At 39.9% G+C, this 19403-nt stretch overlaps 1 long non-coding RNA gene and 1 pseudogene across 1 annotated transcript; one reads left to right on the top strand and one right to left on the bottom strand.

Annotated features, from left to right (window-relative positions):
• Positions 1-2525: 2525 nt before the first annotated feature.
• Positions 2526-18112, top strand: LOC102956790. The gene is made up of 4 exons (XR_001511026.2): positions 2526-2615; positions 6029-6267; positions 13411-13545; positions 17762-18112. It is a non-coding gene; the product is annotated as an uncharacterized LOC102956790 (long non-coding RNA).
• Positions 4531-4930, bottom strand: LOC102956974 (annotated as a pseudogene).
• Positions 18113-19403: the final 1291 nt, after the last annotated feature.

Genomic DNA, 19403 nt, shown 5'->3' with positions numbered 1-19403 from the left:
TTAAAAAAAAATAGATGACCACCACCTAAAGGATTGCCAGTTTTTTTACCACTCTGATTTTAAAAAAGGAAGAAATAGAACTGTTTCATAAAAAAGGGTGCAGTATTTATCTTAGCCATTTTAAATATTGACGACAATATGTTTTTCAAATACTCTAACCACCTCCAGATGAAGCACCCTGCAACATTGTGAATTTAGGGATGATATAAATTTGGTCACAGTGTGATCAGTGATTGACCAGCCTCGCATTTCATTTACCTAGCAAATTGTTACCCCCACAATCCATGCATCTGGAGTTTGATCTAGTGTATGATGGATTTTTACTTTGTGGTGAAAACTGTTTCAAAACCAATCAGTAACTCTTAGGACCCTACATATTCCTCATGTTCCTTCAAGTATACTTGGAAAGGAAGTATTATAGGCAGTGTCAGATCTAGAGACATTATGATTCAGAAGGAAGAATGGTAATGAGAGTTCTGAGACTGAACTCAACTTTCTCTGATGACCTTGCTTCCTTTCATAGATGGGAAGAAGGGATGAAAAGGACTAGCAATATTGGGGGTGGGTATGAAAACCTTAATTTTTCTAATTAAAGATAAATTTCTTCTTGAAAATTTGTCTCTTCCACATTAACCCATCTTGTTGGAGATGATGGTTAGTTTTACATAATTCCCTCCCCTTCCTCCTTTGCTTCTAACCAGATGGTGTGTAGGTACCAGAATACTTGTGAAACCTTGTGACCTCAGAGGGATAGTTATCTGATCCACATGCTGACCTGGGATGGTCCCTGATAGCTCTGGGTGCTTCATTCCCTGTGGTCATTATGATATTCTAAAGCAATGGGTTCCATCTGTATTTGGGTCAAGTCAACAGCTGTTACTATTGATGTTTGTGGTCCCTGTCATAGCCTCTGGAAGTGACATCTACATGCCTCATCCCCACCTGGAGAACCCACAAGTCCATGTACTCTCTCAACAGTTTTAGCCCCTGGTGGGGGTGGTGATGGGGGTGGAGGGGAGGGTTCTGGACCTTTCCTTGGCTTGCATAAATCCTAGAGAACCAGGAGCAAATGCTCCCTTGAGATTCCCTACTGACATAAACACAGATAATTGCTGTCTCACCCCATGTCAATCAATGCAGATCACTTTGGTGCCAGTTGGGAAGAGAAGTGTAAGTCCTCTTTGCTCTCAGATCTCTCCACCTTTCCTTTCCTCCAACCTCCACCCCAGCTCCCAGTCAGGATTTCCACCTTGGAAGAGGGGAAGGGCCAAAACACTATCAGAGGCACCACACTCACCTCATTTGTGTCTCCTTTCCTCATTCTCTGGTGCAACTAGACATTGTCTCTAAAAAGATCATAATGTACATCCTTTCTCCCCTATAGCTTATAGTAAATCTCTATGCTTTATGATTCTAGACCTTTAAGAGGAAGCTTTAGGAATTTAGAAAATCCTTTTCTTTCTCCAGTGCAAGGCTATTGTTACAGGAAGCCTATGCTTCCATGATTTTTGTACCTAACTTTTAACAGTTTATTTTGAGACCTAAAGATGAATACTTTCTTCTTTGCTCTTGGCTGGTTCTGCTTATGCTCTGAAGTAATCGTGGCTTCATTCTTGTTGGGTAAAGTGTTAGACAATAACAGTTATCAGAAGTAAAGATTATGTCAGATAATATTTCAAAATATCCTATTATGAAATTATTAACAACTTGCAATTATTCCCAAGTATAATTATATTCTTCTTCAGGGACAAGCATGATAGACAAGTTATAAGAAGTGAAGTAGGGGTGCCTGGGTGGCTCAGTCAGTTAAGCATCTGACTTTGACTCAGGTCATGATCTCATGGTTCGTGAATTCGATTCCTGCATCGGACTCTGCTGTCAGCACAGAGCCCACTTCGGATCATCTGTCCTCCACTTTCTCTGCCTCTCCCTTGCACATGTTGTTTCTCTCAAAAATAAATAATGAAAACATTTTTAAAAAGAAAGTAGTATTCAGTGATAGAGTAAAATCATGCTATGAAACAAGTTTGAACAACATAGACTTTCTGCATTTTAATTCATATGGGCCTAGGTGAAGAGAGGGACTAGGAAATAGGTTGGATTAATGTATAGTAGGCATCACATAACAAGTTATGATGTTAAATTTATATGTTGGCCAGGTTAGTTTACTAACATTACCCCTACTCTCTCAAGACCTTCTCTGAGATGCAAACATCTGTATTTGGTGACAGACAGCTGAGAGCAGTAGGATTGAGTTATTCACTAGGAATAACTCTGATTAATCAGCTTTAAGTAAGGACTAACTTCCAGGCAACCATCTATGCCATTACTAGAACCTGGAAGTTCCCATTTATATTCAATGTCAAGGGTGAAAAGCGAAATTTACTTTGAAACAGCAAAACCTATTTTAGTCTCTCCCTTACTTTCAAAAGGTAAGCACTTGTAAGTAGCAACTTCACTTGTTTTCAAAAGATTAAGAATATACGTATCTTGTCTATGTTCTCTGATTTCTTCACAGGGGAAGATTGTACCTTTATAATAAGATAGAGTCTTTAAGAGGAGTGGCCATGCAATACACGTATTGTGTATCCCTGAGAATACCTAACAAATATTGGGTATGTTCTAAGTAAATTGGTATATTATACTCAATTAGTTGATTGATGTTCCATAACTTCATGGTAGATACAGAGAAATTGTTTAAATCATTTTGCATGATATATAGAATTTAGGATTTCCCTTGAACTTTGCAAATGGATGGGCATTACATTCGGAGAGAAAAGGAGGTTATAGTCAGTGGTAAGGCTACTGAGAGTGAATACAATGCATTATGAGACCATGAACACATCCATAATAGAAGGAGAAGCCAAATGTTGGAATGCTCAAAAGCAAGCAACAAAAGTAGTCATGTGACATGATGGAAGCCGGTTAGGTCTATATTTTCCATTTTCCACCTACGTGGAAGATAAATTGGGACCTAACAGTACAAAAGAAACAAGGTGCTTTCTGGCTTTAGGTACCAGCTCCCTTTAGATTAGAATTACTGAATTCTAATTCTTTTTTTCTGCTGGTGTTCTCTCCAATTCCCTGCGATGGACTCTAACAATGGCTGCATGTATTCTGCATTGTTGCCATGACATCGCCTGTCGTTTCTGATGTAGATAATGTGGCTTAGTACCGAAGTCATAGTCATGTCTCCTGATTTTGTTATGCCTCTGATATCCATTACACTTAACTCCTCCCATTTCCTTTGCTACTCCCATCATATATTACACTCTGTTATTTGCTCCATGAAGCAGCAAGCTATTTCTTATCAGGGCTTTGCCAAAAATTATTATCACAGCCTATTACCCCCTTGGTTCCGACCATAAGTTATAGAGGGAGAGGAGGAAGCTAAGAAACAATCTGGATTTATATACACATAAACTGTTGTATTAGTTATCTATTGCTACATAATAAAGTGTCCCAAAACTTAACAGCTTAAAACAGTATGCATTTATTATTTCATGGTTTCTGTCAGTTAAAAATTGAGGCTTAGCTGAGTCCTTTGGCCCAGAGTTCCTCATCAAGGTGCAATAAAGGTGTCAGCAAGGGCTGTGGTCTCATCTCAAGACTCAACTGGGGGAGGATCCATTTCCAGGCTCACTCACGTAGCTATTGGCAGGACTCCAATCTCTTGCCGAGACACTAGTTCCTTGTCACATTTGCCTGTCATAGGGCAGTTCACAGCATGACAGCTGGCTTCTCTCAGAGCCCCTGAGGGAGAGAGTGAGTGAGAGCCAGCAAGATGAGTTAAAGTTTTTTTGTAAATAAATCTCTGAAGTGCCATCTCATTGTTTTACCATTTTAGTAATATTCTATTTGTTAGAAGCAAGTCAGCTGGTCTAGCCCACATTCAAGGGGAGAGAATTACACAAGAGCATGAATACCACAGAGGAAAGATCATTGGGACCATGTTAGAAGCTGCCTACCACAACCGTGGAGAATTTCCCTACTTTTCTGGTGACCATACCCTTTTAAAATCTTGAGTTCCTTATGCAACTACCAGGCAAACTCAGACAAATATGAATTTGGATAGGCTCTCACTCTCAGACTCCTGTTTTACAGTCTCTTCAGAAAAGGAATCTGGCAGCAATATACAAGATGGATTAAGGAAGGCTTAATGTGGGCTGGGGAAATAAACCAAGAGACTATCATAATAGTACCGATGAAAAGTAGTAAAAAGTCCAAACCAGGATGGTGGTAGGGAGCATAAAGGGAGATGCAAAAGAGACAAAAAAAAAAAAAGATGAAGAATCAAAAATACTTGCTTCCAAACGGAATACAGAAAATGGAAAGAAAGGAACAATGATGACTTGGATTCTCAGGTGGCTCCAGGCTTCTGCTGGCATTTATGAAAAATGGGAAAATTTGGAAAGAAGTGCAGGTTTGGGGGGAAATGGTCAAATTTGATAGGCTAAATTTGAGGTGTTTTTGTTTTTGTTTTGACTCGACTAAGTGGCTTTATTGGGGAAAGCCAGGATTACAGCGGACTTAAGAGTTGGCATTGAGGCCCTTCTTCTTGCAAAAGTGGGCACAACACTGACAAAGCACCAGTTGTACTGCATCTGCCACTTGGCTCCGCCTGTCTGTCTTCTTTTTCTCCTGTTTCACCACCTTGGGAGTCTGCCCTCTTACTTTCCCAGCAGGGGCCAGTGAACCATTGACTTTACCTCCAAGCATACGCCTAGCTACTTCCAGGGTGCTCAGAGCCTCCTCTCCACACTGACTTAGGGTAGCCTCATCCTCTAGCACTGCCTGCTGGGAGTACAACTTGATCTTCTGGAGCGATGCCCTCCAGCAAGGCTACATGAGCCTAGATCTGGGCGACCATGTCCTGGCTGGTCACTTGAAGGATGTGTAGCTCCTGGGCATGGACAGAGGGCTGCATGTCCGCGACCAAACTGCACCACCACAGCTGCTACTACGAAGATGGAGTCAAGAAAGAGGTTTGATTTATGAAGAATAGATATAATTTGCCTAGTTTTATGTCCGTTGGTCTCAGGTACACAAAGACTTAGAAGAGTCCCATGACTTTATAGACGCATAACATCTAGACAGCAGGGGAGAGTGACTGAAGCCAGGGACAGAGGTCAGGACAGAAGTTGTAGATTTATTTGCCATCAATATGGAAATTTTGACAGAAGATAGAGTCAGAGGAAGGCTCCAAGTAGGAAGGTAGAAGACAGAAGGGCCTTCCAATAATACTCTACATTTGAAATCTTCCCTGGGAGCTAGGTAGCCTCTGCACTATGGTGGGGTGGAGCTGTGTGCCAGAATGCTTCTCTGTCCAGTCAGACGCTTGCCTAACGAGTGGATTCTGCCTTGACATCAATACCACCAGCGCTGTGATCCCCGCACCTGCCATGGGGAAACAAAAGAAGATGAAGAGGAGTAGACATGCTTTATCTGAAAGAAAAACTATAGTCTGTTCTCCATAGAAAGCTTGTAGCCTTTGCAACAAAAGGAAATAAGAGAATAACCCTTAAAATTAAAAAAAAAAACCCAAACAACAAAATGAAGCCAATCAACCAAATAAACAGTCAAGAAACTCCAAAAGTTGTTGTTGTTGTTGTTGTTGTTGTTGTTTTCAAAACTCCTCGAAATTATCAAACAAAAAAAGGTTATTTAAAGAAGTCTGGGGAGGACACCTGGGTACTAAGTGTTACTTAACTCCTCCCCTTTTGTCCTTTCTCCTCCCCATTTACCCTCCTATCATTATTTTCTCTCCTGTCTCCTCATTCTCCCTATTTTGTCCTCTCTCCCCTGCAGAATGCTCCCACCCTCCAGTCTCTAATTCTAATTTTTTTTTAAAGTTAAAAAACATTGAAGTTTATTGTAGGACACTTGGACAGTATGGGTAAATGGAATGGAAATGCTGGCAGTCATTTTGAGAATCATCTATGATGTGAATTCTAAAATTGCTACAAGCAGGATTTTATTCACCATGATGCTTTCTTTTGTTTCCTCTTTTCATTTTCTTTATTTTCAGTTTCAGTTTCAAGAATGGATTTCTCCATGTCTCAGGGATTTTAAATCTTGAGGAGATGATCTTACCTCATGACAGCCAGTCCAGTGTTTTTGCCACATGACCAAACCACTTCCAGAAGGACCTTGATAACCAGCTTGATGGTCAGATTGTCCATTTCGATGACTTTGTCAGTATAGAGTTTCTCCAGAAGTTCACACAATGACTTGGCACCCTGGCCTGTGACATCATTGGCCTTCCAGGTATGATATGTTCCTGTGGGGCCAGGCTCCCAAGGGGCGGAAGTGTGAGGGTGAGGATAGGTTGGGTTATGGAGGGAGGGTGGGGTGGGAAAGAGGCAGCCTTAGAAGCAGGAGCTTAAGCTCAGACTCCATGAGCCTAGGAGGCCCATAGGGAGAGGACTCCTGACTCCTGGCAGCAGGCGTGGAGAAAATTTATTGGTTTTCTCTTTTCTCTCAACTTATCTATAGCAGAGTCCAACAAAAGGCAAACAAAATGTTTTCTCGACAAATATAAATAAAAACAATAATAGAATTTCCATATTGTAGGATGCTATAAAAGAGGAATACTTCATTTCCAGTGTCTCTTAAAAATGAGGACTGTTAGTGTAAGGAATATTCTTTGGAATGCTTTTCTTTTTTTAAATTTAAGTTTATAGAATATGGAAATGACCAAGAGTATTAACATAAAACTTGATTATGGATATTTTGTAGGAAATAATTCAAAATGTCAAAAGAATTTTTAGCATGGAGTTTTTAGCATAGCAAAATGTGTTACAGAAATGTGTAAAAATGAATCCGTGGATCTATAAATCGTGGTGTACACATACAATGAAACCTTATGCAGCTACTAAAAACACTTCTTTCCAAGTTTTCAATGATATATGGAGGTACCTAAGTAGGAAAAAAACAGTATATCTTAAAAGCAAGGTAAAAAATTGTGATCAATCTGCATGTATTGATAAGGAGCCATTTTCAAGACAGATGACATAGCAAGCAGGATTTTTCATTGTCACAAGCTTTGTTTTACAAAAATACAGTTGACCCTTGAGCAGCATAGCCTTGACCCCACATGGGTCCATTTATGCACATTTTTTCCAAAAACACAGTCCAGTAAATGCATTTTCTTTCTTATGATTTTCTTAATAACATTTTCTTTTCTTTAGCTTATTTTGTTGTCAAAATATAGTGTATAATACATATAATATACAAAAATATGTGTTAATTGACTGTATGTTATCTGTAAGGCTTCTGGTGAACAGTTTTGTCCTTAATGGCTGTAATATCTGACTCTTATTCCCCATCATCCCTGATAGAAGAAGAAATAATTTAGTCATTTCTAAGTAGACTCTGTCAAAGGCAGTGATTTCTCAGTCAAGCAAATCGAGATGTTGGATGCTGGAATTCTACCATACTGTTGACCCTGCAACACCAGATGCCTTCACTACTGTGCTTGCCACAAGGCACATGCACATTACTTTATTTTTTAATTTTTTTTAATATTTATTTATTTTTGAGAGAGAGAGCAGGAGAGGCAGAGAGAGGCAGAATGAGAGAGAGAGAATCCCAAGCAGGCTCTACGTTGTCAGCATGGAGCCAGCTGTGGGGTTCAATCTCATAATCATGAGATCATGACCTCAGCCAAAATCAAGAGCCGGATGCTCAACTGACTGAGCCACCCAGGTACCCCTGTGCATTACTTTATATAGTCAGCTCTGTGTCCAAACCTCACTGTGGGTTCAACTGATTGGCAGATAAGTTACATGCTTCTCATGGTTTCAAGGCAATGTTAGAAATGTCATTTGTTGTTTTGTTTTACTTCCCAGCTTCTCTGATATATAATGGAACTTATATAGGGTTGAAACTATTTGATAATGGAACCATAAGTGGCTACAGCATCATCCCTGTTAGGATGACCAGATTGGTCTACAGTTTGAGGTTACTAACAGTGTACCAGCCCCATGGTACCTAATAAGTGATTTTAACAATGCAATTTAATTATTCAACTTGATTATTCAATTTGATTGAAAACGAATGACTTTAGTGGTTAAGTTTCCCTTCCCAATTATGCCAGATTTACCCCTGTGGAATTGCAAATATCTCTCAGAATGATAACATTTGTCAAATGAGACAGTGTATTCATTTAGCAATCACTCAGAGTATCCACCGAGCACCATGTGCAAGATAATCAAGTAGAAATCGATTGTGTCTTATATTTGCACAGTACTTAGATTTTGTAGAGCATGCCTACATGTTTTTTCTTACTTGATCCTAAAAATAGGTTTGTGAGGTGAACTGGGAAGAGATCCCCATTTCATAGATGAAGAAACAGGGGATCAGAGTTGAACCATTTGCCCTAAATCAAACCAGTAGTATCTGGTGATGTTGGGACCAGGACTTAGCTGAGGATATATTGGGTACTGTTTCTAGTATTTCACATTGTCACATTTTCTATTGACTCCATAAAGAGGCTTTTGTAAGGAGGCTGGAGAAAACCTGAGGAATGGGAAGGAGACATGTCTCAAATGGTGAGGGTGAGGGAGGGCATCTTTTAGGAGAGGCTAATAGAGCTGAGGGCCCATTCTTCTGCTAACTTCCCAACATTGGCCAGGGCCAGCCCTCCATGAGTAGGTACATCTCCAGCTCAGATTCTGTACCTTCTTCTGTCCTCCCCTATGCCACCTTTTGTGTGTCCCTGGCCAAAAAATACCCTGACCATTAGAAAAAAGTTACAGGTTATGAGATCCCACAAGATCCCACTTGTCAAGGAACACTATAAACATCTGTGGTGCAACAGCCTTGGAAAGGGAGCTTTCCTTCATTTTAAGAAGAACTCTATGAACCTCTCTACCTCTGATCTGTAAACACAGCATTCTCTTTAGGGCCAGAGACTTCTTTGGTGTGTGCTGAAAGGACAACAAAGACTGGAAAAACAAGCCCACTGATTCTGAGAAAAACCACAGTCTAAAAGTCACAGCCTCTCTGCTAATATTTTGTATTCTTAATGTTTGTCATGGTACTTGGGAATAATTCACTAAGGCGCCATTAGATTTACATAAAAACAGTAGGCTTTCTGCAATCACAGGTGAGGAGCGGGTGGGAGGTAGGAGGTGATGAGAGCAAGGCTGTCCATGTAACACAGCGGAAGCCTCTAGTTTTCTATAGCAGCTCAACACCCAGTGTCAGCAAAGGAAAAGAACAAAGGGATGAAGACAAAAAACATCATGTCTTTTGCAGGAGAAAAGAGTGAAGGTGGAAATTCTGCTAAATAATTTTAACTACATGAGGCTACCTGTTTAGCGAATCATCAGATTCTTCCCATGTGTGTCTCTCAGGAAAATGTTTTCACATTTGTGTTTGCTAAACTAAGTACATTGTGATTGTTAAGCTAAAGTTGTGGGTTTAGTTAGTTACATGTTTGTGTATTCATTTATACTTGGCTTTGTTCTAAAAATGCTTTGAGGTGACAGTGTCCAATAGCTCATTGTGCTTTGTGCATTGATCATATTTAGTCAGTTATTAAAAGCACAAGTGATCATTTCAAAGGGTACCTGTATGAATAGAAGAGTACAGATTTATTACCATAACTAGGAAAACATGCCAGAATGTTTGTTTTTTTTAATCATTAAACTAACAATAGGTCTGCAGCCATTTCAGCGGTAGATGATGGTAGGACAATTTTAGATAAAAATGATCAACAGCATATATGCCCCAAAGGATCATGAAGGCCCATTGAGGCTGACAAACTCAACTGCCATGCCTCTGGTAGACCCAGAAGTGCATTCCTGTGATCCTCAGTCTCAGAGAAGTTTGGCCCAAACCAATGCTTCTTTTATCAGATAAACTATAGCATAGAAGTGCTGAGATGTCACTAGAGATTGAACAAGATGTTTACATAATTACTGATCATTTCATTCCATCTCATTTTAATCTCAAACCAATTTGGTTTCTCTCCAAGGTTCAAGAACAAAACATTTATTATGGCAGAGTTGCAAAATGGCTAAAAGTGAAATCTCTGTGTTTAGAGAGATGAGTTTGAGGATTACTGCAACCACTTTCTAGCTAGTTCTGTAGCCAGTGCTATGGGTTTGGACAAGTCCCTTAAACTGTCAGTGCCTTAGTTTCCATATTTGAAAATGGGGTAATAATAACACCTACCTCATCATCTTGTTGTATCAAATGAAATAACACTTGTAAAATGCTTAGGCACAATGTGAAAGTTTGTTGATGTTGGCAACTTAGGCCTTTCAGATGCGAAGATATCTTAGTCCATTTGGACTGCTATAACAAAAGGCCATCAACTGAGCGGATTATAAACAACAGAAATTTATTTCTCACAGTTCTGGAGGCTGAGAACTCTTAAGATCACAGTGCCAGCAGATTCGATGTCTGGTGAGAAACTGCTTCCTGATTCATAGGCACTGTGTCCTCACACAGCAGAGGAGTGAGGAACTCTATGAGGTCCCTTTAAAAGGTCACTTATAGGGGTGCCTGGGGGCTCAGTCGGTTGAGTAACTGACTTCGGCTCAGGTCATGATCTCATGGTTTGTGAGTTTGACCTCCGCGTCGGGCTCTGTGCTGACAGCTCAGAACCTGGAGCCTGCTTCAGATTCTGTGTCTCCCTCTCTCTCTGCCTCTCCCCCACTCGTGCTCTGTCTCTCTCTGTCTCAGAAATAAATAAACATTAAAAAAATTTAAAAAAATAAAATAAAAGGTCACCTATCCCATTTATGAGGCTTCCATGATCATGACCTAATCACCTCCCAGAGGTCTTACCTCCAAATACTATCACATTAGGGATTAGGATTTAACATATGAACTGGGGGGAGGGAGGGAGATACAAATATTTAGTCTATAGCACAAGATGATTAAATAATCTGCCCTCAAGGAGCTTGTATTAGTCTGGGCTCTCCAGAGAAACGGAACCAATAGCATATGGAGGTAAAGATTCTTTTTTTTTTTTTTTTTTTCCATCAGACATTTTTTAAAAGCTAAGACACTTTTTCCAGTCTGGGATAAATATCTTTAGTTTCGGTAGCATACATTAAGTGGCACTAATTACAGTGGCAGTAATTATAAGGTGACTAACATGAAACCACAGTATAACTTTGTCACCGCCACATAGACTTGGCCTTCCTGTCTGAGCACATTTTTTTTAAAAACTGGATGCTCGCACCAAAACTATGCCAATGAAATCTGTTAAGGAGTAAAGCTCCTCTAAGTGGTGACTCACTAGAGTACCTAGATATAAATATAGATTCAGATTTACTGTAAGAAACTGGTATAGATAGAAAGAGATTTACTCTAGATATAGAGAGATTTACTATAAAAAAAAATCTGAGAAGGAAGCCGAGAAGTTTAAGACCTACAGTCATCAGCAAGCTGGAGACCCAGGAGATACAATGGCATAAGTTCTGATCTGAAGCTGAGGCAAAAGATAAGAAGACCAAAGGCCCAGCTCGGAGTCAGTCAGGTAGAGAGAAGGGATTCTTTCTTATTCAGCCCTTTATTCTACTCAGGCCTTCAATGAATTGGATTAGGCCCACCTTCCCTGGGGAGGGTGATCTGCTTTACTTTGTCTACAGATTCAAATGTTGATCTCATCCAGAAACACCTTCACGGGCATACCCAGGAATAATGTTTAACCCAATATCTGGATACTCTATGACCCACTCATGTTGACACATAAAATTAACCATTAGAGTTTGCAGTGAGGTACAAAAGACTGATATATAAGTAAGTATTACAAAGAAATAAATGAAGTGTAGAATTAGAAGAATATACAAAGAGCTGTGAGAGTCCTGACAAGGGAGACTCCCATGAACCTGGGGTGGCTGGGGAAGGTTTCCAGATGTTTGGGTGCTTGGCCTGAGGTTTGCAGTGTGGGGAGGAGTTTTCCACGTGTCTAGAAAAATGGAAGGGGCACAGGACTCTGGGCCATTTCTCACCTACTTAGTCACTAACACACTAGTCCAAGCAACTTCCATTTCCCCTACACTCTCCTGCTAGCCTTCTACCTGGACTCCTTGCCTTTGCTCTTTGTACCTCGACCATTAATTATCCACACAACAGCCTACGGAGAGGCCTTAAATCCATCAGTCAACTCATGGTACACCCTGCTGTCAATGATCTAGTAATTTTCCATAATACTTGGTAGAAAATTCAAAGCCCTAACACTACAATGCCCCATACGATATGACTCCCCATCACATCTCCCACCTAATTTCCTGTGACTTCCCTTCTCTGTTGTGGGAGACCTTCCGTGAGTCTGACGACCTGCTTTCACTTCAGGGTATTTGTTTCTACCCAGAACACTTTTCCTACAAATAGTCATATGGCACTCTCTCTTACTGCATTCAGGTTTTCATCCAGAGTCAGCATTCTTCAATGGCACAACATCCCTGTTGTCAGTTTATCCTGCTTTCTATAGTTTGTATAGTCAGTTTTGTTGTTGTTTTGCACATATCTGGAAACCTTCCTGGACAAGGTGATGCTTGAGTTGTATGTTGAAGGATGAGATAGCAGGTAAGAAAGAGGGAGAAGAGAATCCCAGGCCAAAGGAACAGCATGTGCAAAGGCTCAGCATCAAGAAATAGAATGCCACCTTGGAGAAATGCAGGTGGTTCCATTGGGGTAAAAAGTGCAGCATGGGTGAATGAGAGAAAGGAGCTAGAGGAAGACAGGGCCATCTGTTGACATACTAACAGTGGTGCCTGTAGGCCCACTGCATCTGCCAACACCCCATCCTTCCTCCTTCATTCAGAGGGGCTGGTCTCAGATTTCATGTCTTAGAGCAGTGTTTCCCAACCTTTTTTTCATATTGTCACTCCACCCAAGTCTATTTAAACATTTTTTTTTCTGACACCACTCCCTATGAAACTTTAATACCACAGGTATGCTGTGTATGTGTTTATCTACTGTATATGCTTATCTGCACTTTTTATATAAAAATAGGATTTTCTCCTCCTGAAAGCCAGTTTTCACCTCTATTGAGAATGTATGTTTTATAATTTTCACTGATGGCATGATTTTGTCTCTGTCTTGTCTCCTCTGTCTCTGTTTCCTTCAGACATACAGTTTCCAGGGAGCATCTAAATACAATAGGATATCACAGATGTGACAATCTTTGAGCCACTCTAGCATAGTAGTAACTAAACTTACATAAAACTGGAGTGATTTTTCTTTAATACCCTGTTAATTCTGCCCTGTCCCTCATATCTGGACCACCTTATTCTACATCAATGCTTCTTAGTGGCATTTGAGACTCTGAAACGTTCCAAGGAATGTCACATATCAGATCCTTAGAGCTCTGCCTTCAGTGATAACTGATTTATTCAGATGCTATTTATCCTCAAAGTCACTCCTCTGTCTCCCCACCCCGACCAGGGAAGCGAGCTGAAAACACCTGCAAAGGGCACAGGAGGAAAGCAAAAAGGCCTCTGAGTAACCAGCCTGAATTCTACACTGCAGCAAAGCTTGTGTATTTTTTTTTAAAAAAACCAGTTTTTCCAGCTGTTGAATGTAAGTATTGAATCACTAAATTGTACACTGAAACTAATATTATACTGTATGGTAACTAACTGGAATTTAAATAAAAATGAAAAAGAAAAAAAGGAATAGAACTAAATAAAAGGAAAGATATGCCATGTTTATTTAAAAAATCAGCTTTTGGGGGCACCTGGGTGGCTCAGTCAGCTAAGCATCCCACTTCAGCTCAGGTCATGATCTTGTGGTTCATGAGTTTGAGCCCCACATCGGGCTCTGTGCTGACAGCTCAGAGCCTGGAGCCTGCTTTGGATTCTGTGTCTCCCTCTCTTTCTGCCTCTCCCCTATTTGTGCTCTGTCTCTGTCTCTGTCTCTCTCTCTGTCTTAAAAATAAACAACATTAAAATTTTTTTCAAAATCTTTTTTATACAATATCTATTTACATTTAATATACACAATTCTATTAAGATTTGTAAACTTATTTCCAAACTCATGATTGATTTGGGGTAGCAAAATAGAAAAGGGAGAAAAGGGCTGATGATAACAAGTAAAGTACAGAAAAGCAGTGCTAATCACGTTTAATAATATTAAAACATGTCAGTCTAGGCCCAGTTAGTACCGGGGCAAGTGGACCCAGGTATGTCACCAGGATTTTACTGGTTATAATGTTGTTCCTAAATGATCATATGACCTTTTGTTTAGGAAAACAGAATATGAATCTTATTTTCCAAAGCTTCCAACTAAGAATAAAGTTCTTTGCTTAAAATAATAAAGCTTTCTCTAACTGGAAAATTTAGCTATCCATAAGGACTTATCTCCATGAGGATCCTGGCAGTGTCTGGTTTTAATAATTGCAGGAGCTGTCACATGGAAATAAATGCAGGGTGTTCAAAGGTTCCATGAGACAAAATACAGACTTTGCTCATTTGGAGTAATGATATATGGTATGAGTGAACCTGAAATGAAAAAATTAAAAGGTTATTGTTTTACGTGTCCAAAATTTAAAAAATATAATTCCATATCACAAGTAGTTTCAACACTGGCCAGCACATGCTGTGATAAAAGCTTAGCTAATTCCCTTGATGGTGATAATGGAAACTAAATGTGTACAGAGACTTACATCAATATATGTAAACGAGTTACCCAATGATTGAGCAGTGTTGCATAGCTAGCAGAATTGTGTTCAGGTTAATGTTGCCTGCAGAGATAATAAGCCATTAGGATAAATTCTTCACTTCCCCCTAATCTAATACCTGAGCTTCATTGAGAGAAAAATAAAGCAATATCTCAGTTGCAGTAGCAGTAGCAGTATGATGATCCCCGAAAAGGACTTTGGGATCAAGAATCAAACAAGATCGGGGTGCCTGGTGGCTCAGTCAGTTAAACATCTGACGTTGGCTTAGGTCATGATCTCATGGCTTGTGGGTTCGAGCCCCGTGTCAGGCTCTGTGCTGACAGCTCAGAGCCTGGAGTCTGCTTTAGATGCTGTGTCTCCCTCTCTCTCTGCCCCTCCCCTGCTCTCTCTCTCTCTCTCAAAAATAAATAAACATTAAAAATAAGAAGAATCAAACAAGATCAATTTGTTGAATATGGCTGGGTGATGTGGATGGGGGTGGGGTACAGACACATTCTGGCCCACAGGTGATCGATTATAACTCTTCCACCTGTATTATCAATAGAAAGATGACAATCAATTTAGTCACAAAGGTGGACACTTTTCTTTCTTTTTCTTTTCTAACCAGTCACCCAGTTGGTTTCAGTGAACTTTTCTCAGAATTGACCGAGTCAGGTTTATGAAATTGATTAAATTAGCTGCTCAAAAAGAAACAGACTGAGAGATTTAAAAATAAAATTGACCAAAAGCAAAGCTTAAAAAAAAATCTTTCTTAGTATAAGGTAGTATGGTAAAAACCCATCAGCATCGAAGTCTCAAGGGAGAGTAATTGTGGGTGAAGAAAAGGGACCAGATCCAAAGGGAAAAGGCATGTGGCACCATTGGTTCTTTTTGCCTGCTGTCGCTCTCCTCTAGCCTGTGCAGCCAGTTGAGGGGTCCTCTGGCCTGCTTTCTAGACACCGGGCTCAGGAGGCTCTGAGGAGCTCCTTTATTTGGAGGAGATTCAAAGAAACTTTAAGGAGAAAGTGGCTGGTGATTTAACATAAAACTTTGACAAGGAGAAGGACTGGGTTATATGCCACAGCTGAGTTGTATTAATAAGAGAGAAACTCCCATTAATTAAACAATTTGCCCTGTTTCCTTTATTTCTATTTAACTATTACAACTTTAAAAATAAAAGCCTAGACTTAAAACATTTTTAAATTTTAGAGAGTCACTCTTGTGTAGACAATCCTTGAATTCCAAGCAGTGAATTTTATAAGGTAATTTCAAGGACTAACATTTTGAAAATGCAGAATTAGAGGCCATTATGTTCACCTTTCTTAAAACTCTCTTCTCCCTGGGATAAAGAAATTGTGGTTTATATACACAATGGAATACTACTTGGCAATGAGAAAGAATGAAATATGGCCTTTTGTAGCAACATTGATGGAACTGGAGAGTGTTATGCGGAGTGAAATAAGTCATGTAGAGAAAGAGAGATACCATATGTTTTCACTTTTATGTGGATCCTGAGAAACTTGACAGAAGACCACGGAGGAGGGGAAGGGAATAAAAAAAAAAGTTAGAGAGGGAAGGAGCCAAACCATAAAAGGCTCTTAAAAACTGTGAATAAACTGAGCGTTGATGGGGGGTGGGAGGGAGGGGAAAGTGGATGATGGGCATTGAGGAGGGCACCTGTTGGGATGAGCACTGGGTGTTGTATGGAAACCAATTTGACAATAAATTTCATATTAAAAAGACAAAAAACAAAAAAAAGTCTCTTCTCCCTGATCTACACAATTAGTTTCTGGTTCTTTCCTACCTGTCTGACCACTCCTGTTAGCTATGTCTACTTTTTCCTTGTCAGAACCCACATCAGTGCATTCCCCATGGTTTTAGTCTTGGCACCTCTTTGCCTTCTCCCTCTAAATACTCTGTCTTCGGAGTTTGGTTTACTTCATGGATTCAACTATTACCCATATTCTATAAGAATGCTATATGAAAAGAAAAGAAAAAAAGTTTTCCAAAGAATAGTCCTTACACTAACAGCCCATGGTTATAAGAGAAACTGGAAATGAAATAGCCCTCTTTATGGTATTCTATGATATGAAAATTCTACAGTAGTCTTATTTATATTTTCCCAGAAATCATTTTACTTACCCTTGTTTGACTCTGCTGTGACTGAGTTCAGAGAGAATAAAGAACTCTCTCCATCATGATGGATGACCTGCCAACCTGAGTAAACAAGTTACTCTCAGAGATGTACTGTAGCACAACAACATGGCATTGACATTTTGGTCTTAATTTAAGTGAAAATGTGATTTTTAAAACTCAGAATTCATCTAATTTTTTTCATCATTGAAATTAAAGATTTAACGCACTTAAAGTGCTAAAATTGACACAACTTTTACAGAACATGTAAAAATATAAATGTATAAAAATAGTAGAAGCTCAGTGGATAACCTAGAGGTGGGTGGGGCTAGACTTTTCCAATCTGCTTACACAGATGGCCAAGATAGTCATTTGGTGCCTGGGTCTTTGGTAATTCATGGGATGGGATTCTCCTAGATCTTCCCACCTTCCATTCCCTGTGTGATTTCTGTCAAAACTGGACCAGTTTATCTTTCAAGTACCAGGGGCCCTGAATGTGAGCTGAGGAGGGCAAGAATGCCACCTAGCCAGGGTGGCAGGGATCACCTGCAGGGATCAGGTTGGAATTCCTGTTCCCATCAGGATCCCAGGGACTCTGAGCTGGGACTTCAGCTCTGGCTCTTGGATCTGCCTCTCACCCACCCCACCCTCCAAGCAGGATCTAACTTGCCTTCATCCACACCCCCAGCAATGGGAGATACTATAGGAATTAGACTGGAGGAGGCGGGAGGAGGAAAGACAGAAGGGCAAGGGGATGAGAAAGCTAAGGAGGGAGAGCAGAGGAGAAAGGAGAGGAGTTGGAAACACGCTGCTTCCAGATATCTTCCTCAGATTTCAGATGAGCCTGCCTCTTGTTTGATAACTTTGAGGACTTTTTTTGTTAACAGCCTTTGGGTTTTTTGTCTGATTGGTTTGTTAGTTTGGATTTTTGTGTGTTTGTTGGTTTGTTTTGTTTGATTTTTTTTTTTTAATTTTAAGAGTTGTTTTATTTTATTTTGTTGCCAGGACTTCAGGAAGCGTTCCCAAGGCCCCATCTGATGCAAAGTCCTCCCCTGTGCTTCACCACTGCTTGTCTTTACCCTGATCCCAGCACAATGGCTCTGCTTGTTGTCTGGTTTGCCACGTCTGTTGTTAATTTAAACCACCAGGAGGTCAGGGACGGCTCTGTTTTGTTTGAATGGCATGCGTTCACCGGAAAATAATCTTCTCTCCAATGTAGAATACTGAGCATGAGAATTCTCAAGACACACTAGGTCAAGAGTGAGAGGAAAGTACAAAATATATGTTCACTGTCTTATATGGTGTTTCTTCTTGTGAACATATGGGTATAATCGTGGCTCAATAAAAGATGTGCTCCAATTATCTCTCTTTGGTCCTCCCTTTGAAATACTCCCTAATTGGTAACACATTTGCTTAGCCACTCTACTAGGTAGTTACTACTTAAAAACTGGAGAATTTTTAAGAGTTTAGCAGAACATCTTGGAGCTGTGAAAACTGATTTTGGCTGAACTTCTCTTTGTTTTTTTCCAGTGTTTGGTTTTTTTTTGTTTTTTATTTTCTATACAATTACACTTGCATCCAACTTCTGTCAAACCTGATTATTCGGGAATTTTACCCGTAGTACTCTTATTCCTCACAGAACCCTAGAAACCTGAGCATTGATCTTTCCTGCTTGTCTCCAGCCCATATCTGAGTCTGACATTTATTACTTTCTTCAGCTGTAACATTTTAATCCATTCATAACTTTGCTTATATCTCTGACTTGGAGATCTTGGGCCACCTTTTAATTTATTCTTTTATGCATTCGTTCATTCACGTGTTCAACAAATATTTACTGAGTTGCCTTGGCATCACTAGAGATAAAAGATGAATAATGGTTCCTGCCCTCAAAAACTTTACTATGGGGAAATAGTCAAACAATCCATTAAAATACAACAAAATAATGCTATTTATTCATTCAGGTAGTCTCTGGGTTCCTACTCTGTCCCAGCACTGTGCAAGGCAGATGTTACAAATAGATTGCCATATAGGAGGAATACCTAATGGGGGAAGGGGAAGTCTTCCAGAAGAGATGATCCCAAGTTTGGTCCCGAATGATGAAGAGGCTCTAACCAGGGAAGTTGGAGGCAGAGAAACAAGGAGGGATTATTATGTTCACAGCAGAGGGAGCAGCATCTAAAAAGTTTTAGAAGGAAGAAAGACGTGCCAAGGGCATTGCAAGCTCTTGGCTATGGCCAGGAACTGTGTCATAGTAGCATTTATCAAATATATGCTGAATGAAAGAGTAGAGAGAAATAATGCTGTAGAAGCAAGGAGGGATGAAGTGTTTTTTAATGTTTATTTATAAATTTATTTTGAGAGAGGGAGAGAGAGAATCGCAAGCAGGCTCTACACTTAACACAGAGCCCAATGTGGGGCTTGATCTTATGACTGTGAAATTAAGAGTTTGATGCTCAACCTACAGAGCCACCCACGTGCCCCTTAAGAAGCCTTTTAAGTTATGCGAAGGAGTTTGGACTTCACCTTGACAATTATGGGAGACCATTGAAAAGAATGTTAGGATGATGGGGCTGAGAGTAGGGGTACAGAATAGATATGATCAGACCTGTATTTTAAATTTCTCACTTTGGTCTTATCATCAAGATTG

The sequence above is a fragment of the Panthera tigris genome, chromosome A2 (genome assembly GCF_018350195.1).
Source record: "Panthera tigris isolate Pti1 chromosome A2, P.tigris_Pti1_mat1.1, whole genome shotgun sequence".
In the NCBI taxonomy this organism is placed as follows: Eukaryota; Metazoa; Chordata; class Mammalia; order Carnivora; family Felidae; genus Panthera; species Panthera tigris.
This window is presented reverse-complemented; position numbering and strand designations above follow the sequence as displayed.